The sequence below is a fragment of the Sapajus apella genome, unplaced genomic scaffold, assembly GCF_009761245.1.
Source record: "Sapajus apella isolate SASKATOON/1434 unplaced genomic scaffold, GSC_monkey_1.0 scaffold377, whole genome shotgun sequence".
Classification (NCBI taxonomy): domain Eukaryota; kingdom Metazoa; phylum Chordata; class Mammalia; order Primates; family Cebidae; genus Sapajus; species Sapajus apella.
In genome coordinates, this window is record NW_022437315.1 from 21,016 (window position 1) to 46,596 (window position 25,581).

Below are 25,581 nucleotides of genomic sequence, written 5' to 3' on the forward strand. Positions count from 1 at the left end.
TTTTAAGTTTTATGCAATTACTGGGCTCTGCCATCTTAACGAGCCCTGTTCTTGGGTAAGAATAGTAGTTTATAAGATTGAGATAATAGTCATCTGATTTATGAGGGCACTTTGTGAAGTGGGCCCTATTTCTCTTGTTCTTTCATACTGGGAGGAATATTTAACATATAGAAACGGACCTGGATTTCTCCGGTCTGAACTCAGATCATGTAAGACTTTAATCATTGAACAAACGAACCCTTAATGGCTGCACCATTAGGATGTCTTGATCCAACATCGAGGTCGTAAACCCTATTGTCAATATGGACTCTAAAATAGGATTGCGCTGTTATCCCTAGGGTAACTTAGTCCGTGCATCAAGTAATTGGGTCAATAGGTATAGATTTACTTAGACTAATGAGGTCTTGGTATGTGTCTTTCGGGGGTTATGCTGTACTCTAAGGCCACCTCAACCAAAATTTATAATACATTAACATTAGATTAGTGCCTGTAGGTTTTTAAGGTGTAAGTTTGTATTATTTAATTGAAGATCCATAGGGTCTTCTCATCTTATTTAGGTATATCCACCTCTTCACGGATAGGTCAATTTCACTGATTAAAAGTAAGAGACAGTTAAACACTCGTGTGGCCATTCATACAAGTCCCTATTTAGAGAACAAGTGATTATACTACCTTTGCACCGTCAGGGTACCGTGGTCGTTAAACATGTGTCACTGGGCAGGCAGTGCTTCTAATATTGGTAATGCTAGAGGTGATGTTTTTGGTAAACAGAAGGTGGTAAAGCTTGCCCAGTTCCTTTTACTTTTTTTTAATCTTTCCTGGATGCATACCTGTGTTGGGTTAACAGTTTAGTTAATGGGTAAATTAAGTTGTAGTGTATAATCATTGGGCTGTTAACTAACAGTAGTTGTTTCAGTCTGACATAAGCTTATTCGGGGAGAATAATTTCATGTTACTTATACTAACATTATTGCTTCTATTAAGTAATAGATTAGTCCAATGTGTTTTAGGAGTTCAGTGGAATGAGTAGAATTAAGAATAAATAAATATTCAGCTTAAACGCTTTCTTAATTGATGGCTGCTTTTAGGCCAACTATAGTAGTGGAATATTTTACTCTCTATATAAAGGTTATCCTAGGGTCTAAAGAGCTGTCCCTCTTTAGACTAACAATTAAATTTACAGGAAGATTAAAGATTCTGTAAGTAAATTTAAGGTTGAACTAAGATTCTGTCTTGGACAACCAGCTATCACCAGGCTCGGTAGGTTTGTCGCCACTACCCATAGATTTTCCCACTATTTTGCCACATAGACGGGTGTGCTCTTTTAGCTATCCTTGGGTAGCTCGCTTGGTTTTGGGGGGCATTGTTGAAGTTCTCTATATAAAGTTATTTCTAGTTAATTCATTATGCAGAAGGTAAAAGGGTTTACCACTAAGTAGAAGTATTTAGCATGGGAGTGCATAATACTTATATATTACTTTATTATTCTACATATATAAAATAAAAAAATACTTTTTTTTTTTTTTTTTTCTGAAAGAAGAGGCTTTATTGGCGGTGCGGGGAGTGGGGCAGCCGCGGCCGTAACCCCGGCCCTCTTACAGTCAAGGGAGTGGGTAGTTCAGTTTACAACTAGGCGGAGAAGGGCTAGACAGTTTCACTGGCCGAGTTGTGGGTGGTGGTCAGTTTCCCAATGGGGGACTCTCAGTTTTATAGACGGGGCTGGTCAATTTCACAAAGTCAAGTTCAACGATGGGGTGGTCGACTTCATCTTCCCCAATGCAGAGGGCAGACCCTTCTCCAGGCCTTCTGCTAGATGCTCGCGGCCCTGGTCCTCTGACGCATACGTTACTTCCGGCCGGGGGGTCCCAGCCTGCTCGAACCTCAAGGTTTGCGCTCCTCCTGCTCCAGGCCGTTCTCCGAGGCCTTTCTGCGAGGGGGCCAGATCACCGCCAACTTTCAGTCGCCCCTGCTCGCGATGAGACACGGCGTAGGCTCCTTGAACTCTACGGTACCAAAGACAGGGCGCCGCTGGCGCTGCAGCTCCTGCTCGCGCTCGCGCACCGCGCGCACCTTGTGCTCCAGCAGTGACTGAGCGAAAGGCGGCGGGGCGCGGGCCAGCACTGGGCACCGGCCCTGCACGGCCGAGCGCGCCAGCCCCCGGGCTCTGGCAGCCCCTGCGGGCCCGCGCCGCCCCCCGCCCCCGCCGAAGAGCCACTGCCAGCTGCGGCCTCGAAGAATCGCTTGCGTTCGCCCAGCGGCTGCAGCGACGACTAGGCGCGCGGCTCCGCGGCCGCGGGGCGCGCTAGCGCCGCCTGCCGGTGGGCCTCCCGCTCGATGTCCCGTTGCATCTGCGCGCGCGCCCGCCTGCGTGCGCTCCAGGGTGCGCGGGAGCGCGGGGCCAGGACCCGGCAGGTTGAGCACTGGCCGCACGCGCAGCTCCATGAGTTCGCTGCCCGCGCGGCCAGAACTCAGGCCCCGGCTCCCGCGCAGGCTCTCCTCGCGTTCGCAGCTGCGGCGGACTTCGCGCTCTATGGGCGTCTCCATGAACAGCTCCTCCGGGGGACGTTGGGGAGCCTCAGGGCACGGCGGAAACGCAAGTCGGAGGCTTCCGAGCCTGACCTGGAGGAGGAAGTCTCAGGCCCGTAGCGGGACGCTGCCCCTGGATCCCAGCGCTTTGCGCTTCGGACGGCCCAGGGTCGTCTCTGCCTGGCTCAGGACTCTCAAAGCCAACCGCTGCGGACAACCCCGGGCGCCCTGAGTCCTGCTCGACTGATGGCTCGAGGACTTCGCTTTCTTGCTCGAGGGTCTCCACGTCCTTTGCGGAGGGCTTGGGGACCTCGCCGCCCGGCCTGGGACTTCAGTGTTCAGCTCTGCAACAGGCTCTGGGGCTTCGCTGTCTGGCCCTGGGGGCTCGTGGCCCCCCTCTTCAGAAGACCCTAGGGTTTCGCTCTCCAGCTGGGGGACCTCGGTGTCCAGGGTTGGAAGCAGCTCGGAAGCGTCAGTTCCCAGCTGGGGTTTTGACGCCCAGAGGTAGGACACAGGGCCCTGTGAGGCACCTGTGATCGCAGTCGCCGCCCGTGGGTTCCAAGGCGTCTACACTCATAGGCGGGTGTTGAACAATGAGAACACATGGACACAGGGAGGGGAGCACTACACACTGGGGTCTGTTGGGGGGAAATAGGGGAGGGACAGTAAGGGGTGGGGAGTTGGGGAGAGAGAGCATGGGGAGAAATGCCAGATATAGGTGAAGGGAAGGAAGGCAGCAAATCACACAACCGTGTGCAGTACCTATGCAACTATCTTGCATGTTCTTCACATGTACCCCAAAACCTAAAATGCAATTAAAAAAAAAAAAAGAAAAAAAAAAGATCGGCTTTACTGCTGAGATGTCACTGTTGAGGCCACTGGATAAGCTGCCCAGCCTGAACACAGCCACCATTATGCTGGTGGGCACGGAGGATGCTCTTCTGCAGCAGCTGGTGGACTCGATGCTCAAGGAGGACTGCGCCTCCGAGCTGAAGGTCCACTTGGCAAAGTCCGTCCCTTTGCCCTCCAGTGTGAATCGGCCCCGAATTGACCTGATCGTGTCTGTGGTTAATCTTCACATCAAATACAGCCTCCAGAACACAGAGGAGTCCCTGCACCATGTGGATGCCAGCTTCTTCTTGGGGAAGGTGTATTTCTTCGCCACAGGCGTTGGACAGGAGAGCCACTGCAGCATTCACCAGCACACAGTGGTGAAGCTGGTCCACACCTACCAAAGCCCCCTGCTCTACTGTGACCTGGAGGTGGAAGGCTTTCGGGCCACCATGGCACAGCACCTGGTGTGCATGCTGCAGATGTGCGACGGCCACGTGCCTGGTGTCTCGGCTCTGAACCTGCTGTCCTTGCTGAGAAGCTCTGAGGGCCCCTCCCTGGAGAACATGTGAGGGCAGCTGGCCCTGGGCTGCCCCTCCCCATGGCTTCTTGCTGACTCCATACACATTCTCTGTTGAGGATGTTGAGGGCTTGACAGGCCCCGGCTCAGCCCTCAGCGGTTGGGCAGGTTCCCTGCAGTGCCCATGCTCTAGCAGGGAGAGCTGGGCAGAAGCAGCAAAGGGCCCAGCTGATGGGACTCCAGTCCCCTCCCTCTCCCACGCTCACTCTCGCAGATTCTTGTGTCTTTAAGTAGCTGGCATGTTACATCTCCATTTAAGGTTTCCTTTGAAGAAAAGGTCTGTGGCTAAAAAAAGTTTAAAAAATATATATATGTCATATATCCTTTTATGGATATAATAACCGTATGTTATATATATGATTATATATATAAATATAAATATATATACCTAACTGGATACAGTCACCGCATCCCCAAGGCACCTCCAAAGATGATGGGCTGTGGGGACTCAGAGTTGGAGTCGGTGGACGGGGAAGAAGCCGCGGCGGTCCCAGGGCCACTCCCGGAGCCCCGAGTCCCGGAACCCCGAGCCCCAGTGCCCGAGCCTGGCCTGGACTTGAGCCTGAGTCCGCGGCTTGACGAGCCTGAGTCCGCGGCTTGACAACCCCGAGCCGCGGCATGTCAGCCGTGGGCGGCGGAAGGGGCGGGCGGCGGCGGCAGGTCCGTTCCGCCTGGCACCACCTTCCCTGGTGCGGTCCGAGCCGCAGCCCGCGGCGCCGCAGGAGCTGGAGATGCCCGCGCTTCAGAGCAGCCTGGCCTTGGGCCTGGAGCTGAGAGCCGCAGCCGGGAGCCACTTTGATGCCGCGAAAGCCGTGGAAGAACAGCTGAGAAAGTCGTTCCAGATCCGCTACGGCCTGGAGGAGAGCGTGTCCGAGGGGCTGAACGTGCCGCGCTCCAAGAGGCTCATCTGAGACCTGGTGAGCCTGCAGGTGCTGGAGGAACAGGTTCTGAACGCCGCGCTCAGGGAGAAATTGGCTCTCCTGCCGCCGCAGGCTCGAGCCCTGCCCCCCAAAGGAGCCATCTGGGCTAGGGCCAGACATGACCATCTTGTGTGACCCAGAAACACTATTTTATGAATCTCCACACCTGACCCTGGACGGTCTGCCCCCTCTCCGGCTTCAACTCCGGCCCCGCCCTTCAGAGGACACCTTCCTCATGCACCAGACACTGAGGCGATGGGAAGCGTAGACTCCCAACGATCCTTGGAGGGCTAGTTGGTATTTTTGTGTTAAACTATTCGTCAGAATAATTTTGCTAATAAATGGGACTCTTCTTGGAGACCTAAAATGGGGTTAAAATCTCTCTAGGGGGTGTGTCCACTTAGCCTCAGGTTGGAAGCTGCCTGGAAGTTGAGTTTGGAGGCTTTTTAGGAACTTGGTGGAGTCATGGCAAGTAGAAAACACTGTCCACGTTAGAGGTTTAGATACCCCTCAGTTCACAACCTGACCCACCTCTCCCTGACTTCAGCCACAGCTAATGCCTGTTTTATATCAGGCGCTTGTTCTCTGTACCACTTATTCTGATCTTTGGAAATGCAGGGCCTAGCCTGTCACAATTCACGGAGGCCTTCTCTGATAACTTGTCTCAAGGAGCTTGCAAGCCAGATGCTTGCACTAAGTTATTGAAATTATCTCCTTTTTACCTTTAAGGGCCTTGCCTATCCTGTTACACCTGAGTAAAGTTTGAAGTTCCAGTAACACCTGACAAGCCCCTGAAGAGCTTCATGTTGTAAATTGCCTATAAATCTGATTCCACAGCACCAAAAAGGTGTCTGGTCTATCTATGAGCATTTGATCCAAAGCACTTTTTCCTACCTCCATTGACAAGTTAACCTTCTGGCCGGGTGCGGTGGCTTCCGCCTGTAATTCAAGCACTTTGGGAGGTTGAGGTGGTCGGATCACCTGACTTCAGGAGTTTGAGACCAACCTGGCCATCATGGTGAAACCCCACCTCTATTAAAAACAAAAAACAAAAAACAAACTTTTTTTTTTCAGTTTTAAAAATGGCTTTTATTTATATAAGTCATTGCACATTCCTGATACAGCGATTTCCTGAAAATTACAGTATTTTGTAAACATAAGATTTACAGTTGAACCATACACAAAGCCAATTTTTTTATTTCTTGACAGAATAAATTATTTATTTATTTTTTAAGCAAAAAAGGAAAAAAACTTGCCAAGCTTTATTTAGGCTGTAATGGTTACAGGTAATACTCAGATAACCTTGCGTTCCGCGCCTCTCATGCAGTCCCCTGAGCAGGCCCAGCTGCCCTTTGCCTTCAGTCTCACTTCTTGTCTTCCTCCTTCTTGTCCTGCTTGCCGTCCTTGGTGGCCTGGGAGGCCAGGGAGCCCATAGCATTTCGAATAGCTTCACTGTTGGGATCCACACCTGGGAGGTTTTCCAGAACACTCTGAAGGAACTAGGGGTCCTGCATCACATCGTAATCATCCTCCTCCTTGGCTGGCTCAGATGTGTCCATGGCTGAGCTGGCATCAATGTCTGCTGATTCTGCCTGGCCAAACTCTGCTCCCTGCAGAGACATCTGCATGGCATAGCAATCTGCTCTTCCTCAGTCATACTGCTTAGGTCAGGAAGCCCAGTGTGGCCAAACTCTTGCTGGCTGATGGTCATCTTCAGCAGGGCATCATCTGAGTCTTCAGTCCCAGTCGTAGCAATCCCGGCCTCAGCAGCAGAAGCTGCAGCTGCCCACCGGGCCTCCTCCTCCTGCCGCTGCCACTGCTCTTCCATAGATACACGAAAGGCCAAGGCCAGCTCAGGATCCGCACTGGGATCTACTCCAAATTCAAAGTCACTGGCACCAAGACCCAGCACGCCACCACCTTCACCAGCCAAAATCGGAGAACTGATGAGAGCATCAGCCAAGCTGGGCCCAGGCGGTACTGTCACCAGATGAGAACCAGTTCCATCTTTGCCATTCAACGTGTTTACAAAGGCTGTCAGCTTTTCTGTGTTCACCTCCTCTTCCCCAAAATTGATAATGTCAACATTTACTTTCTCCTTCTTGAGACGTTTAGCCAGTTTCACCATATCCTTCTCATTGTCCTCCACCAGGTTTCCCACAAAGGCAGTGATGCACATCTTGTGATTCTTTCCCTGATGGTGCTTCAGAGCCAGATGGGCCACGCGGATGCCAGTGCAGAAGGTGATCCTGCCCTTGGGCTGGACGGTGTGTAGCTTGGACAGACGGCCAGCGTCTGGGGTGAGCGTGGTCAGCACTTCACAGTCATTAGCCAGTGTGATAAGGCCCACGCTGTTCTCCAGGTTGCTGCGGGTCTTTGAATGACAAACTATGTTGACAGCATCCTGCTGGGCCTGCAGCTGGGTGGGTAAGAAGTCCCCATTCCGCATATACTCACTGTTGTCCACAGTGAGTGGACATACTTACTAAGGTAAGTATGGATATAATAAAACATATGAGTATGTAAGTATGGATATAATAAAACATATGAGTATGTTTTTTATATATGGTATATTTTATATAATATATAAACAGAGACACAATTACTGAGACCATCATTACCGAGGCAGTTCTAACTTACCTCTATAAACAAAACCGCAAGGAAGTTCACACAGCAGCTGGGCAGAGCCCACAGCAGCTCAGCAATGCCTCTGATGACAGATTGTGACTAGGGTATCTCCTCGCTGGGCAGAGCATCTCTGAATAAAGGCAGCAGCACATCAGGAACTTATAAATAAAGCCCCACCTTCCCAGGACAGAGCACCTGGGAGAAAAGTGCTGTTATGAGTTCTGCTGCAGCAGACTTAAACATACCCACTCAGCAGCTCTGAATGGAACAACGAAGCTCACAGTTCAGCACTTGACCTCCTATAAGAGACAGACTGTCTCTTCTAGGAGCTCCCCGACCACATATATCCAAAGAGACACCTCATAAAAGAGAACTCAGGACAACATCTAGCGGATACTCTTCTGGGACAAGGATAGCAGAGGAAGAAACCAGCGGCAACCCTTGTTGTTCTGCAGCCCTTGTGGGTGATACCCAGGCGAGCGGGGTCTAGAGAGGACCTCCAGTGGTCCTGCAGCAGAGGGGCCTGTTAGCAGGAAAACTAAGAAACAGAAAGAAATAGCTTCAACATCAACAAAAAGGATGTCCACTCAGAGACCCCATCCAAAAATCACCAACTACAAAGACCACAGATAGATAAAACCACTAAGATGGGAAGAAACCAGTGCAAAAAGGATGAAAACACCCAAAGCCAGAACTCCTCTCCTCCTCCAAGTGATCACAACTCCTCACCAGCAAGGGAACAATGCTGGATGGAGAATGAGTCTGATGAATTGATAGAAACAGGCTTCAGAAAGTGGGTAATAACAAACTTCTATGAGCTAAAAGAGCATGTTCTAACCCAATGCAAAGAAACTAAGAACCTTGAAAAAAGGTTTGATTAAACGCTAACAAGAATAAACAACTTAGAAAAGAATATAAATGAATTGATGGAGCTGAAAATTACAACATGAGAACTTCACGAAGCATACACAAGTTTCAATAGCTAAATCGATAAAGCAGAAGAAAGGATATCAGAGATTGAAGATCAACTCAACAAAATAAAATGAGAAGGCAAGATTAGAGGAAAAAGAGTAAAAAGAAATTTAAAAAACTTCCAAGAAATAAGGGATTATGTGAAAAGACCGAATCTATGTTTGATAGGTGTACCTGAATATGACAGAGAGAATGAATCCAAGCTGGAAAACACTCTTCAGAATATTATCCAGGAGGACTTCCCCAACCTAGCAAGGCAGGCCAATATTCAAGTCCAGGAAATACAGAGAACACCACAAAGATATTCCTCAAAAAGAGCAGCCCCAAGGCACATTCATCAGATTCACCAGTGTTGAAATTCAGGAAAAAATGCTAAGGGCAGCCAGAGAGAAAGGTTGGGTTATTGACAAAGGGAAGCCCATCAGACTGACAGCAGATCTCTCCACAGAAACTCTACAAGCCAGAAGAGAGTGGGGGCCAATATTTAACAAACTTAAAAAAAATAACTTTCAGCCTAGAATTTCATATCCAGCCAAACTACGCTTTATAAGTGAAGGATAAATAAAATCCTTCACAAACAAGCCAATTGCTGAGAGATTTTGCCACCACCAGTCCTGCCTTACAAGAGCTCCCGAAAGAAGCACTAAACATAGACAGGAACAACAAGTACTAGCCACTCCAAAAATGTACGAAATGGTAAAGAGCATTGACACAGTGAAGAAACAACATCAACTAATGGGCAAAACAACCAGCTAGCATCAAAAAGGTAGGATCAAATTCACACATAACAATATTAACCTTAAATGTAAATGGGCTACATGACCCGATCAAAAGACACAGACTGGCAAATTGAATACAAAGTCAAAACCCATTGGTGTGCTGTATCCAGGAAACCCATCTCACATGCAAGGATACACATAGGCTCAAAATAAAGGGATGGAGGAAGATTTACCAAGCAAATGGAAGACAAATAAAAGCAGGGGTTGCAATCCTAGTCTCTGATACATAGTTAAATAGACTTTAAATCAACAAAGATTAAAAGAGACAAAGAAGGGCATTATATAATGGCAAAAGGATCAATGCAACAAGAAGAGTTAAAGATCCTAAATGTGTATACACCCAATACAGGAGCACCCAAATACACAAAGCCAGTTCTTAACAACCTACAAATAGACTTAGACTCCCACATGATAATAGTGGGAGACTTTAACACTCCACTGTCAATATTAGACAGATCAATGAGACAGAAAATTAATAAGGATATTCAGGACTTGAACTCAGATCTGGACCAAAAAAATTTAATAGACAGCTACAGAATTCTCCACCCCAAATCCACAGAATATATATTCTTCTCAGCACCACATCACACCTACTCTAAACTTGACCATATAATTGGAAGTAAATCACTCCGTAGCAAATGCAAAAGAATGGAAGTCATAACAAACAGACTCTCAGACCACAGTACAATCAAATTAGAACTCAAGATTAAGAAACCAACTCAGAACCATACCACTTCATGGAAACTGAACAACTGGCTCTTGAATGTTGACTGGATAAACAATGAAATGAAGGCAGAAATAAAGATGTTCTTAGAAACCAATGAGAATGAAGACACAATGTATCAGAATCTGTGGGACACATTTAAAGCAGTGTCTAGAGGAAAATTTACAGCAATAAATGCCCACATGAGAAGCAAGGAAAGATCTAAAATTGACACCCTACCATCAAAAGTGAAAGAGCTAGAGGAGCAAGATCAAAAAAATCCAAAAGCTAGAAGACAAGAAATAACTAAGATCAGAGCAGCACTGAAGGACATAGAGACACACACACAAAAAACCCTTCGAAAAATTCATAAATCCAGGAGGTGGGTTTTTTTTGAAAAGATCAACAAAATAGACAGACCACTAGCCACATTAATAAAAAACAAAAGAGAATAATCAAATAAATGCAATAAAAATGATAAAGGGGATATGACCACCATTTCCAGAGAAATACAAACTAACATATGAGATTACTACAAACAACTCTATGCACATAAACCAGTAAACCTGGAAGAAATTGATAAATTTCTGGACACTTGCATCCACCCAAGCCTAAACCAGGAATTTGAAACTCTGAATAGACCAGTAACAAGGGCTGAGGTTGAGGCAGCAATTAATAGCCTACCAAACAAAAAAAGCCCAGATCCAGGTGGGTTCACAGCCGAATTCTGCCAGATATAAAAAGAGGACCTGGTACAATTCCTTCTGAAACTATTCCAAACAATACAAAAAGAGGGAATCCTTCCCAAATCATTTTATGACTGACAACATCCTGATACCAAAACCCGGCAGAGACTCAACAAGAAAAGAAAACTTCAGGCCAATATCCATAATGAACATAGATGCAAAAATCTTCAATAAAATACTGGCAAACTGATTGCATAAGCACATCAAAAAGCTTATCCATCACAATCAAGTAGACTTCATCCCATGGGTGCAAGTCTGGTTCAACATACACAAGTCTATAAACGTAATTCATCACATAAAATGAACCAAAGAAAAAAACCACATAATTATCTCAATAGATGCAGAGAAGGCCTTCGACAAAATTTGACATCCTTTTATCCTAAAAACTCTCAATAAACTAAGTATCAAAGAAACTTATTTCAAAATAATAAGAGCTACTTACGACAAACCCACAGCCGATATCATACTGAATGAGCAAAAACTGGAAGCATTCCCTTTGAAATCTGGCAGTAGACAAGGATGCCCTCTCTCACCACTCCTATTCAATATAGTATTGGAAGTTCTAGCCAGAGCAATCAGGCAAGAAAAAGAAATAAAGGTATTCAACAAGAAAAGGAGGAAGTCAGATTGTCTCTATTTACAGATGGCATGATTGTATATTTAGAAGACCCCATCCTTTCAGCCCAAAATCTCCTGGAACTGATAAGCAACTTCAGCAAAGTCTCAGGATGCAAAATCAATGTGCAAAAATCACAAGCATTCCTACACACCAATAACAGACTTAAAGAGAGCCACATCAAGAATGAATTGCCATTCACAATTGCTACAAAGAGAATAAACCACTTAGGAATACAACTAACAAAGGATGTAAACAACTTTTCAAGGAGAACTTCAAACCACTGCTCAAGGAAATCAGAGAGGACAAAAACAGATAGAAAAACATTCCATGCTCATGGTTAGGAAGAATCAATAATGTGAAAATGGCCATACTGCCCAAAGTAATTTATAGATTCAATGCTATCCCCATCAAGCTACCTATGACGCTCTTCACAGAACTGGAAAGAAAAAGAAAACACCTTAAATGGCATATGGTACAAAAAGAGAGCCAACATAGCCAAGTCAATTCTAAGCAAAAAGAACAAAGCTGGAGGCATCATGCTACCTCATTCAAACTATACTACAAGGCTACAGTAATCAAAACAGCATGGTACTGGTACCAACACAGAGATATAGACCAGTGAAACAGAACAGAGTCCTCAGAGGCAATGCCACACATCTACAACCATCTGATCTTTGACAAACCTGACAAAAACAAGCAATGGGAAAAGGATTCCCTGTTTAATAAATGGAGTTGGGGAAACTGGCTAGCCATGTGCAGAAAGCAGAAACTGAACGTTTCCTGACACCTTACACTAAAATTAACTCTAGATGGATTAAAGCCTTAAACATAAGACCTAACAGCATAAAAACTCTAGAAGAAAACCTAGGCAATACCATTGAGGACATAGGCATAGGCAAGGACTTCATGACTAAAATACCAAAAGCATTGGCACAAAAGCCAAAATCGACCAATGGGATCTAATTAAACTCGAGAGCTTCTGCACAGCAAAAGAAACAATCGTTAGTCTGAACTGGCAACCAACAGAATGGGAAAAAATTTTTGCAATCTACCCATCTGACAAAGGGCTAATATCCAGAATCTACAAAGAATGAACACATATTTACAGGAAAAAAAAAAAAGAAAACCAACATTCAAAAGTGGGCAAAGGACATGAACAGATACTTTTCAAAAGAAGACATACATGAGGCCAACAAACATATGAAAAAATGCTCATCATCACTGGTCACTAGAGAAATGCAAATCAAAACTACATTGAGATACCATCTCACGCCAGTTAGAAATAGGAACACTTTTACACTGTTGGTGGGAGCGTAAATTAGTTCAACCATTGTGGAAGATACTGTGGCAATTCCTCAAGGACCTTTAAACAGAAATTCCATTTGACCCAGCAGTCCCATTACTGGGTATACATCCAAAGCATTTTAAATTGTTCTATTACAAAGACAAATGCACATGTATGTTCACTGCAGAATTGTTTACAATAGCAAAGACCTGGAACCAACCCAAATGCCCATGAATAATAGACTGGACAGGAAAAATGTGATACATATACACCATGGAATATTATGCAGCCATAAAAAATGATGAGCTCGTTTCCTTTGTAGGCACATGGATGAACCTGAAAATCATTCTCAGGAAACTGATACAAGAACAGAAAATCAAACTCCACATGTTCTCACTCATAGGCAAGTGCTGAACAATGAGAACACATGGACACAGGGAGGGGAGCATCATATACTGAGGTCTGTGTGGGAGGACTAGGGGAGGGACAGTGGAGGGTAGGGAGTTGGGGAGGGATAACATGGGGAGAAATGCCAGATATAGATGATGGGAATGGAGGCAGCAAGCCACATTACCATGTTTGTACCTATGCAACAATCCTGCATGTTCTTCCCATGTACTTCAGAACCTAAAGTGCAATAAAATGTACACATATATATATAATTAATTAATTAATTAATTTAAAAAATCAATCAATTTTCAAGGATGGTTTTAGTTCATATCATTAATGTTTCATCTTCCCTGCCAGGACTAAACTGCTTCATAGTGTATCTTGTTTATTTTGGCTGCTGCATTAATTGTGACTTATCTTTTAACTAATGCACAAAATATTTAATGTTTCATTATTCAAAATATGTCAAGCCACATACCGTTAGCTAATGAAAGAATATCTCAATTGCTCTCATATAGGCATCATCAAAATTTTCCGAGTCTAAATGCAATATTTCTCATTCCAGTTTTATTTTTGTTTGAATGCCAAAATCAGCCTCTTATTTAGTTTTTAGTAATTCCAAGGATGAAGATGATACCAAATGTGGATTTCAATAGGGTACTTTTGGAATTTATGGATAATACCTTGTGGCTTTCATTCATTCACTGAGTGTTTGTTTTTGTATGTGTGTGTGTGTGTGTGTGTGTGTGTGTGTGAGAGAGAGAGAGAGAGAGAGAGAGAAAGAGTGAGAAGTTCTTTATTCTGTTCCATTGGGGCATACAACCAATTAAAAACCTTTTTCTATTACTGTTATATAATAAAGATTGAGAGATACAAAAATAAAATAAATTAATATATAATATATAATGTCAAATATTGTTAATTGTTTTAAAAACAGTTACATAGGATACCGATCTCAAGAGTGACTGGAAGAGAAAGAGGTAGATTAGAAAAAGCAATCAGGCTGCAAAATCAAGATAGGGGAAAGCAGTGTAAATGTCTGGAAAAGCAGGTGCTCTAATTGTTGTATGTAGGTGTTGTATAATAAATACAACAACTCTGAGGAAGGAATAAACCTGCCATATTTATGGCCGGAATCAAGTCATACTACAAGGGAATGATTGAGGAGAATGGCAGAAGTTAAGTTTACAAAAACAGATAAAGACCAAAGCATGTAGGTTCTCATAAACTATAATAAGAACTTTGGATTTTATTGTGAGTATAAAAGAAAACCCAGAGCAGAGTTTGGCAAAGAGAGTAATATTATCATATTTATGTTTATAAATATTACTCTGGCTGTGTTGGGATAGACTGCAGAAGAGCAACCATAAATGAAATAAAACCAGTTAGAAAGCTATTGCATTATTTCAAGTTCAGTGTAACTTGAAAAAAAGTGGTGGTAGTGAGAGCACTGAAAACTGGTCAGACTTGGGATGCATACTGAGATTACCCCAATATGATTTGTTGATGGATTTGAGGGGGGTGTGAAAAAAAATTCAGAAACAGCTATGTAGGTTTGAGGCTTATATTCGTCCATTTTTACACTGCTATAAAAAAAACTGCCTGAGACTGGGTAATTTACAAAGGAAATAGATTTAATTGACTCAAAGTTCCACATGGCTGGGGAGGCCTCAGGAAACTTAAAATTATGGCAGAAGGTGAAGGAGAAGCAAGGACCTTCTTCACAAGACAGCAGGAGAAAGAGAGCATGCTGAGAAAACTGCCACTTACAAAACCACCAGAGAAGTACCTCACTATCATGAGAACAGCATAGGAAATAGACTACCTCTCCCCCAGGATCCAATCACCTCCCACCAGGTCCCTCACTCTGCATATGGTGATTACAATTCAAGATGAGATTTGCGTGAGGACACAGAGCCAAATCATATCAAGGCTGGAGAACTTAATGAATGATGGCACCACTTACTCAAATGGGGAAGACTGAACGAATGGAGATTTGCAGGGAAAGAAGGGCATCAGTGTTTCTCCATTTGACATACGCTCTTTGACATAATTATTAGAAATTAAAATAAAATGCTGTGTTTACATTGTGTATTTACAAAATGGTTTTGTGTTTTACTGACTTTTTGTATGTTTGTTAAACTTGTTTCGGTGTGTGTGTGTGTGTGCATGTGTATTTCTTTGATAAGTGAGAGATAACTGGACAGAAAAGGAGAAACTAAAGAATGTCAGTTTCTGTGTGGGGGTGGTGGTATGTGTGTGTATTTCTCCTCTGGTGACTTCCATGCCATCTGGCTTTCTGAGAAAACATACTGAAGAGAATACATTTTTTACTCAATTACCTTAAAACAGAAGATAGTGGCAATTAGGAATTATGCATGCAAATTTAGAAAAGATGTACAGTAACCCTTCCTTATCTACAGGGTATGTGTTCTAAGAACCCCAATGAATGGCTGAAACCATGCAGAGTACCTATATATTGTGTATTTTTCTATACACACACACCTATGATAAAGTTAAATTTATACATCAGATACAGTAAGAGATTAACAACAATAATAATCAAACAGAAGAGTTATTACAATATAATAAAAGTTAGATAAATGTGGTCTCTCTCAAAATATCTTACTGTACTGATACTCACCTTTTTCCTTCATAGGATAATGTGAAGTGATAAAATGTCTCCTTGATGAGATAAAACAAGGTGAATGACATAGGCATTCTGACATAGCATTAGGTTGCTATTGACTCCTGGCAACGCATCCAAAGGAGGATCATCTGCTTGGGTGATTCTGGATTATCCGGCCATGATATTGTTGATTGCTGGATGTCATGAGCAGAGGATGATGACAGCTAAAAAGCAGGTAACTTATCCAGCATGGATGTGTTGGACAAAGGGAGAATCATGCCCTGGGCAGGAGAGGCAGAACAATGCAAGATTTGTATTATGCTACTCAGAATGGCATGCAATTTAAAACATGACTTGTTCATTTCTGGAATGTTCTATTCAATATTTTCAGACTGCTGTTGACCACTGATAACTGAAATCACAGAAAGTAAAATTGCAGGAAAGGGGGGACTACTGTATAAAGAGGTTACATTACAATTTCTGAAGAACAGTTCTCCTGCTTAGCATTAATATGCATTTAGAAATATCTTTTAAAACATGTAAAACTAGGGTTAACTTAGTTGAAGAGATTGAGAGATAAAGGGTAATAGAGTACATCGTGTAATAGAGTAAATAAAGGAAAATGGTGTATCTCTTAAAGCCACAAGAATGAATTTTAAATCGCATATTAAATTGCTAAATAATCGCCTTTTCTTTTTGTACAGTTTTTCATGACAGTCAGCTGTTGTTGAGGATTATAGTTTGTTGCATTAACCTGGATGTATTCAATCATTTGAGAGGTGAAATGATCTCTGATCACCACTTTGAAAACTCAGTGGTGGATCTGCCTTAGTGTAAGGCGTGAATTGACCTCAGCAGTGCAGGGTTTGGACCCTATCTGGTACCTCTGCTGTCCTGCTTTACATCTGCTTGGCCTCACCCTTTGATTCTAGCCTCATACTATAAACATTTTACACAATCACGTTCTTTCAACTTTCACTCTTTGTCCTGGGATTTCCCCATGGAGTGAATACCAATAGGACACCTCTTGAAAGGAAGTGAGTTAATGTCCTGGGGATAGCCCTCAGCCAATGATAGAAAAAGGCCATGTAAAACAGGCTTCTCCCTGTCTGTCCTTATATGGATAATGCTCAGGGTCATTCTATGTCCTCTTCAGAAAATCCTTGGCCTGGTTGTTTTGACCCTAAATTCACCCTTACACTAATATTTCTTTTCTGTTTTACTATCCTCTGTTCTTCACTCCTGTTCCCATGGAGAAACTTCCAAAGAAATCTAATATGTATACAAGTTTGCAAACAAGATCCTGCTACTTGGAAAACCTCAACCGCCTCCCCCATAACACACACACATAGACCACACCACACACACACACACACCCCATATCCACCCATTAAAAGAAGAAATTCATTCAATGATTATTTTCTTACCATTTATGCGGCCCCTTAATATATGTTTCTTCTTTTATTTCTTTCTATTCTTAAACATCTAATGTAGATGTGTCTATTCTGTTTCACATTTTAAAATTGAAACACATTGTATTTATTTTACTATGTGTTCATGGATGATGAAAATATAAAAATAAAGTCTACGTGTTACCAAAACAACCAATCAGACAAGTTAGTTGCATTAAAATACTTCCTTGGTTCTATGATAATAAAAATGATAGTGGAACACTTTTTTTTTTTTTAAGAATAAAGGCCTTCCCTTTTTTTTTTATATCATCACCAATGCCTAGTACCATGCTAAGCACAGAATAAGAAGGTATTTAGAGCTTACTCCGTCTTAGGTGCTTCATAGGTAATATTATTTTAAAAATTCCTCACAGTTTTTTCTGATGTGGGTACTATTTTTATTCCTCTCATCTTCTTTGTACATCTGAGGTACAGAGAGGCAAGGCACTTGCCCACATTTATACATGTTGTGACTATGTGTTGAAGGAGTTGGCTATGATTGTCACTATGTAATATGTCATTACGACATAATAATTTGAGAAGACTTGTCTACAATTAGAGTAGATACAATTTAGGTATTTAAGAGTGATTGCTCACTGAGTATGATTTTTCTTGTATCAGCCAGATTAAGCCAGGGATAATGTTTCCCAGAAATCCTTTGTATTTATGCTTCTAGTTTAGAGTTGGCTAAACAGAAACTTTTTTATGAGATTTGTAAGGTATAATTAAGGGAAATCACTGCTCTCAGAAAGTTGTCGCAGATGCAGTGATCAATGAAAGAAATGCCAGTGAGTTGCAGGTTCTTTACACTCACTTAAACTCCCTTTATGCCCAGCTCTTTTCCTCAACAACCCTTCTCACTCACCAGCAATAGCCTAAGCCCCATAATCAGATGGATAATTGTAGCCTAAAGAACTCCCCTTCATAGGTCCACTGTGGTTGCTGGTCATGTTTCATTTCTCAGTCAACTGGCTGGTGATGACTCTTATTATGTAACTCCCCCTTTCGAGTTTTCATTTCCCTGGCTCTTCCCACAATTTAATAAAATCTAATTCCTATAATAAATCTCCTATCATATTACTCACAGTGGTTCTGCTTCTCTGACTTAACTTAGTAAAACGCCTGTCAAAGTAGACTGTGTATGTCTCCATATACTATCTTAATCACTATACTACAAAGCTCTAGTACAATGTAGATACAGAGATGCTTAAAACAATATAGCTATTATTGATATTTTATATTGCATATACATAATTTCAGGTTTGTATATATATCAATGTAGGCAGAGCAACCTAAATGGAGAAATGAGACATGAGTAAGCCCTGCATCTACCCAGGATTCAATTAATTTGTGGAGCAGCCTTGGATTAACTGAAAAGCCTTAGAATTCCATACTCATTCCATCCCCAAGACATGGCCTCACAGGTCTGTTCTGAGCAAAACCCTCTGCATTCTCTTACTCAAGTCTTAGAGATAAAAGGGGCTTCCTTGGGTTTTACTTATAAGGGATGGTGAGAGAATCATAGCGTCACAGGAATGTGTTGGTAACCTCACTATGGTTTACCTTATTCTCAAGAGTAGAGTGATAAGTGGTGTTCAGTCAATTATTGGGGGTGGATGGCTTTGGGATAGTGAGAAAATGAGAAAGATTATTTTTCTAAGAAAAATTTTATTTCTTTTCCATGGCTGGTGTTTGGAAAAAATAGATAATAAAATTACTTGTTTTAAATTATTATTTGATATAGAGTCTCACTCTGTCACCCAGGCTAGAGTGCAGTGGTGCAATCTCGGCTCACTACAACCTCCGACTCCCAGGTTCAAGTGATTCTTCTGCTTCAGCCTTCAGAATAGCTGGGACAACGGGCATGCACCATCACACCCAGCTAATTTTTTTTTTTTAATTTTTTAGCAGAGATGGAGTTTTACCATATTGACCAAGCTGGTCTCAAACGCCTGACCGTGATCCACTGGCCTCAGCCTCCCAAAGTGCTGGGATTACAGTTGTGAGCCACCACGTCTGGCCTTTGTTTTAAATTATTAAGTGTACTCTGTGTATGTGTATTGATTTAGATGCTTGTCTGATTTGTGAAAGAAAAATAATTTGCCTTAATTGTTAAGACACTCAAATTTGGAGCCCTGAGTTGCCATTTAAGATGTCTGACTAACTGAAGATACCATTCTCTATCAAAGCTTATGACATGTGGAGAGATCATATGCAAGGGCTCTGGTTTCTAAACAACAACTAACACTAACCACTAGACATATAAAGAAGGAAGGAAGCCACATTATTATATACTTCCCAGTTATTGCAGTATGCTGAACAATTCAGTCTTCTCAGCTGAAAAACAAATACCATGGGGCAAAGGAAAAAGCCATTGCTGCTGGGTCTTGCCTGAATTCCTGATGCATAGAATATGTGAATATAATAAAATAACATAGTTGTTTTGAGCCATTAAATATAAATTCATTTGTTATGTAGTATTAGTAGTTGGACTAGAGAGTCAGGCAATGCAAGAGATTAGTAACAATTAATAACAATATTTATGAGATCAACAAATATAGTGCCAGAGTAAAAATATCACAATGGGTACAAATTACAAAAAAAAAAAAAACTTGAAAATATGATATTTTTAAGAACTCAACTATGGAAGATTAAATAACCAAAAAAAGGATATTGTATGTCAATTTATGCCTTAAAAATTTTCCAATTATATGTTATTCAAATTAAAAAAAATGCTCTTTGGGAGATTCAGCAAGTGACATGTTCTTTCAATTAGAATGAAAATAAGACATCCATCTTTACACACACTGCATTGGAATTGCTAGATATAAATTATTGAATTCAATATAGCCCTTTGTCAGATAGGTGGATTGCAAAAGTTATTTCCCATTTTGTTGGTTGCTGGGTCACTCTAGTGATAGTTCTTTTGCTGTGCAGAAGCTCAAGTTTAATTCGATTCCATTTGTCTATTTTGACTTTTGTTGCCATTGTTTTTGGTATTTTAGTCTTTTTTTTTTTAATTTATTAAAACTAGCTTCAACTTTGTTAAAGAAAAACAAACAACTATGTTTTAGGAGAACTGCAGGGCCTTCAGTTGAAGATTGAATTCACAGTGTTGTATCCCATGTAGGGAAAAATAAGACTAATTTTCCCCCCACACTCTAAGACACTGTAATTTTGCTCTTGGAACTTTACTAATCTACTCTCCAACCTCCTTCTCAACAAAGTCAAATCAAAGGAGAATTAACCTAGAAGAGGGGACAATAAAGTAAGAGGTCCTCAGGGAGAGGGAGAACCAAGGAAATAGAATCTCCTTCAGTCTGGCCAGATAGCACCTCGTAGATTCCTCTCAGTCTAGTTCAAGTCAGAAATTGGGGAGTCCCCTGGGTAGGGTACAAACATAATGGTTAAATTTGCTAACTTGTGTACAAAATTAGGAATCCAATATATGCTGAAATCAAGAAGAAACTGAGAAGGATCAAAAAACAAAGTCAAGAAACACTGATTGGGTGGGTCTTTTTTCTTTTTGGACACGTTATGAAGAAATATAACATAGGTCAGAATAAGAAAACTGAACAGCCTGCCACATTAAAATGATGAACAAAGACAATCTGGCCCAGTTTTTCCTAGAAATTTCATTCTCCTTAAGGTGTGGGATGAGAGACACACCTTAGTGTGTCTTAATTCCCCTAGTGGAATTAAGTCCTACTTCTCTCTACATCCTTGCTGCAACGAAGTTTACAGCAGGTTCCCTTATAGAGAGCCCACTCTCCTAAGCAGATGGAGTTACAAATGAAAACCCATAGCCACACACACACACACACAAAAGGAGAAATAAGAGCAGCAAGATCATCCAAGAATACTCCATGTGCTGCCAGAAGAATTCCTTTAAAAGTAAAATCCAGGAAGCACAGATCAATATCTCACAAAAAGCTTTAGCAGTGGGAGGCCCCTGAAGAACTTTTCTTCTCTTCCCACAATGGTATCCCATTCTCTCTCATGCTCCACTGATGGGCCGGCCACACACCCTACATACCTTGGCTTCTCCTCTAAAAGTGCTAATAATCTGGGGACATATTCTCTTCAATGATAAAAGTCCCTACCTTCTAGGAGATTAGACCCCTACTTGTTTTCACAAAATAGTCCTGAAGACTAAAGAAAGGCAATTCCTATATATTTGAGACCAGAGGTCTTGGCTCTATTTTCCTTTCAGGTAGTTAATAGGGATCTTACACTGAGACGAAAGTGGCCTGAGAGTGCTAGCCTGATATTTTAACAAAACAGGGGAGGGGAGAGGACCAAGATGGCACACATACAAATCTATTTTTACAAAGTGAATGGAGAAGGTCATTAGGTACATCTGTTTGTTTCAAGATGTAGACATTTGCCAGCCAAAGGAAGCACCTATTTCCACTCTCCCCCTATCCTCCCTAAGTCTCTACTCAAGAGCTCAGCTAGAAGGAAGAAACCCAATGAAGGAATACTTGAGAAGTGATGTGATACAAGGACATCTGTACAGGTTTTGGCATGCCATCCCAAATGCTAACTGCTTTTGTTTACAGCTGTAACTTGTTCTGAAACCAACTACCCCCATTTTCTTTTCTAAAGATTTTGTTTTTTTTTGAGGGGTAGAGAAACAAATTCAGTTACCCATTAACTAAGAAAACAATCACAGTCAAACATCCCTTCCCACGTGGCTATATCACAGAATAGTTTCAAGAAAACAACTATCTTTTCAGACAGTTATCTACCAACTGTCCGATGTCTTTTCTACTCTGTGAAGATGACTTGCCACATCGCTTCACTTGTCATTACTTATCTGGTCCTAAAGCTCATGGTGAGGTTTTTGGTTTTATTTTCGGGTAAAAACCACTATACCCACTACAAGGAGGGCGTCCCAGGGAGAGGAGAGTGCCATGCAGGCACAGCTCTGAAGGAAGGGGTTGCTGCATCTTCCACGTGTCTAATGAAGAAAGCCCTTTTACCCCATTAACATAGGCAAATGTATAGAAACAGACACCTGAAACTTCTTAATCTGCCATCCTATAGATTTAGCTTGAGAGTCCATTTCCCAAAAAAGGGGAAAGAAATCCCAATCACCCTCCATAACTCACAATTAGCTGAATGGAAGTCTTTTTGTGAAATCAGAGTGATGAAAACAAAGTCAAGGGTGTATGAAAGGGTATTATCAGCGAGTGATAACATATGTGAGGACAAAAGTCACATATACAGGTCTCTGCCACTGTCTGGAATAGCATGCTACAACTATCTGAAGACAGGGCTGTTACCAGCACAGCTATTTCCTACACGTCCGGTGAGGCGTTTGCTTCTTCTGGATCTCCAACCTGCATCTGTTACGCTTATCCAACCAGCGTTTAGCTCAAAAGTCTGTGGAGTTAATTTTGGTAATGGTTGTCCAAATGCTGCAACAGGCAAGAAGGGGGTAGTCATCAAACTTTCAACATGATCTGGCTCAGGGAAAAATTAGGTAACCTCAGGCTCAGATTCCTGAATTCCTTTCCTTTTATACATTCTGAACTGCAGTCGCTGTAAAATTCTTTGTTCCCTGATCCTCTGAATATCCCATCTTTTCCTTCTCTTCTCATCCAGCTCCAGTTTTGCATGCCGCTTTGAAAACACACTGTCATCCAGGTTCTCCAAAAGGTCTGAAGGATTTGGGTCCCTTAGAGGCTCTACTGAGTGGTCCCTCCAAGAAGGAATTGCTACAGTATCCTCCTTCTTTGGAGAGGATTCCCATAATGGTAACCGTGATGGGGGAGGCTGGTGCCAACGACACAAATACATTTCTATGGGGGAAAGGTACGGCAAATCTTCTGTCTCGCTTGAGAAGGCTTTCTCCTCGGGATGGGCGCTGGGTCCCTTTTGGGGAGTGGAGAGTCTTCGTGGGGTGTCCACTGAAGACCAGGGCTTTTCTGGGGTTTCTTGGCTCCTCAATTCACGTTTACAGTTTCAGATAAGGAACCACAAGGTTCCTCTTTAATAGGTGAGTGCTTAGGAGTTTTTGTTTTGACTTTTGAAAATTCAGGAGCCAGCTTTTTAACAGGAGTCTTTCCTTCTGTACTTCCAAATGGGGATTTCCTTTTGTGTCCCTTTCCACTCCGCCCACATGAGAAAGGCTTGGGAGGCAAAGTCTGGGATGTCTCGGAAAGCTCCGGCTGGCACTCCAGTTTAATTTTCTCAGATAGCTCTGTTTCCTCTCTCTCTTCAGTTTCATAGCCCTGAAACAGCTTGTGCCTTTCTTTCTCATTATCCTTCTTTACCAGCTGCATCCGCCTTTCCATACGTTCAATCCGAGCAAGGAGCGTGTCTCTCTCAGACTTCAGCTCCTCTATCTCCTTTTCCTTGGCCTGCAGCTGTTGCTGTTCGATAAGGTCCAATTGCAGCAGAAGGACCTGTTTGAAGCAGGCGGCCTGACTGGAGGCTCCTGAGCCACCGCCACCCCGGAGAGGGCTCTTCCTCATACTCTTCCAACTGCCCTCGCTGGCCGCCAGGTTCCCAGCGGTGGCGGTGGGCGCGAGGGGTGGCGGCCCGGGCAGAGGTAGTGGTGGGGGTCAGCCCGGGTCCGAGGCGGTGGCAGCGGGGGAGGCCGCCCCACCCTTGTCCCCCGCCCAGGGCGTAGGCTTTTTGGCCGCCGCCACGAGAGAGCCCGTCTGAATGGGTAGCACCGCCTGATACTTGGGCCGGGGGCTGCGGCCGGCTCCGGCGGCGGCGGCAGGCTCCCCGCCAATGCCGGCTTGCTTGGTGGCTGGCGGCAGACAGGGCAAGGGCACTGAACCGTCCCAGCTCTCTTCCTGCTGCCCCGGGGCCGCCCCGGCCGGGAGTAACAAGCCCCGGCCCTTGCCGCCGCAGCCGGCTGGGGAAAGCGCGGGGCTCCGGCCCTGGGAGGAGGCCAGCAGGGGCCCGGCTCCTTGAGCTTACGGTGCCCGGGGAGGAAGTGGGCCTCGGCCGCCCCGGGCTAGTCCTCGGGCCCGCCCAGAGCCGCAGCCCGCTCGTAGTCCAGTCGCTGCTCAGGGTTGTCGCGGGCAGGGGCCGCGGCAGCCTTGAACACCGCGGATCTCCTGGTCATAGTGGTCCCGAGCAGCGCCGGGCACCGAGGCGGAGGAGGGGGTGGGGAAGGGGCGAGGTGCCGGGGTTTGAGGACGGAGCTGGGGAGGGGAGTTTGGCGGGCTAGCCTCAGCAGCACAGCAGCAGGCCTCCGCTAGGGCGGCTCCTCTGCGGCCCGGGCGCCATCCCGCCGGCGTGCGGAGACGTGGAGGCCGCGGCTGAGGCCCGCCGCCGGCCCATCGGGCCTCGCCGCCGCCTCTGCTGCCGCCGCCGCCTTCCCCTCAGAGGCAGGAGCTCGCACCCAGCCGCCCCCGAGCTCATCCCCGGAGCTCGCCTCGGTTCCCCCTGGCCCGGCCGGGCCCGCCTAATCTCCCCACCCTGCACCCCCATTCCTCATCCCGGCTCCCCCGCCCCGGAGCTCGCCTCAGCCGCCCCGAGCCTCCATTTCCCCCGCGGTATTTTAGTCGAAGTCCTTCTCTATGCCTCTGTCCTGAATGGTATTGCCTAGGTTGTCTTCTAGGGTTTTTATGGTGTTAAGTCTTATGTTTAAATCCTTAATCCATCTGGAGTTAATTTTTTATAAACTGTAAGGAAGGGGTCCAGTTTCAGCTTTCTGCATAAGGCTAGCCAGTTTTTCCAACACCGTTTATTGAACAGGGAATCCTTTCCCCATTGCTTGTGTCTGGTTTGTCAAAGATCAGATGATTGTAGATGTGTGATGTTACTTCCAAGGCCTCTGGTCTGTTCCATTGGTCCATATCTCTGTTTTGGTACCAGTACCATGCTCTTTTGATTACTGTAGCCTTGTATTATAGTTTGAAGTCAGGTAGTGTGATGCCTCCAGCTTCGTTCTTTTTGCTTGGGATTTTCTTGGCCATGCAGGCTCTGTTTTGGTTCCATATGAAGTTTAAGGTGTTTTTTTCCAGTTCTGTGAAGAAGGTCAATGGTAATTTGATGGGGATAGCACTGGATCTACAAATTGTTTTGGGCAGTATGGCCGTTTTTCACAATATTGATTCTTCCTAATCATGAGCATGGAATATTTTCCCATCTGTTTTTGTCCTCTCTTATTTCCTTGAGCAGTGGTTTGTAATTCTTGAAAAGGTCATTTACGTTCTTTGTTAGCTGTATTCCTAGGTATATTATTATCTTTGTGGCAATTGTGAATGGGAGTTGGCTCATGATTTCGCTCTCTGTCTGTAATTGGTATATAGTAATGCTTGTGATTTTTGCACATTGATTTTATATCCTGAGACTTTGCTGAAGTTGCTTATCATCTTAAGGAGATTTTGGGCTGAGATGATGTGGTCTTCTAAATATACAAGCATGTTGTCTGCAAATAGAGACAATTTGACTTCCTCTTTTCCTAATTGAATACACTTTATTTCTTTTTCTTGCATGATTGCTCTGGCTAGAACTTCAAATACTATGTTCAGTACGAATGGTGAGAGAGGGCA

The 25,581-nt window shown here is 43.8% G+C and overlaps 1 long non-coding RNA gene and 5 pseudogenes across 4 annotated transcripts; 2 read left to right on the top strand and 4 right to left on the bottom strand.

The window, feature by feature from the left end:
* Nucleotides 1-247: 247 nt before the first annotated feature.
* Nucleotides 248-6,046, bottom strand: LOC116545804. Of its 2 annotated transcripts, none has more exons than XR_004266454.1 (3): nt 6,033-6,046; nt 5,452-5,456; nt 248-644 (listed from the first exon to the last, which is right to left on the bottom strand). It is a non-coding gene; the product is annotated as an uncharacterized LOC116545804 (long non-coding RNA). The 2 variants fall into 2 exon arrangements; XR_004266453.1 differs by lacking the exon at nt 5,452-5,456 and adding an exon at nt 5,517-5,520 and having other exon boundaries at nt 6,033-6,044.
* On the bottom strand, nt 1,537-2,544 carry LOC116545800 (annotated as a pseudogene).
* Nucleotides 3,376-4,145, top strand: LOC116545801 (annotated as a pseudogene). The gene has a single exon (XR_004266451.1). The product of XR_004266451.1 is annotated as a centromere protein M pseudogene (transcript).
* Nucleotides 4,343-5,194, top strand: LOC116545799 (annotated as a pseudogene).
* Nucleotides 6,047-6,090: 44 nt separating the features above from the next.
* On the bottom strand, nt 6,091-21,977 carry LOC116545797 (annotated as a pseudogene).
* Nucleotides 20,067-24,146, bottom strand: LOC116545798 (annotated as a pseudogene). The gene has a single exon (XR_004266450.1). The product of XR_004266450.1 is annotated as a male-specific lethal 1 homolog pseudogene (transcript).
* Between the last annotated feature and the right edge of the window lie 1,435 nt (nt 24,147-25,581).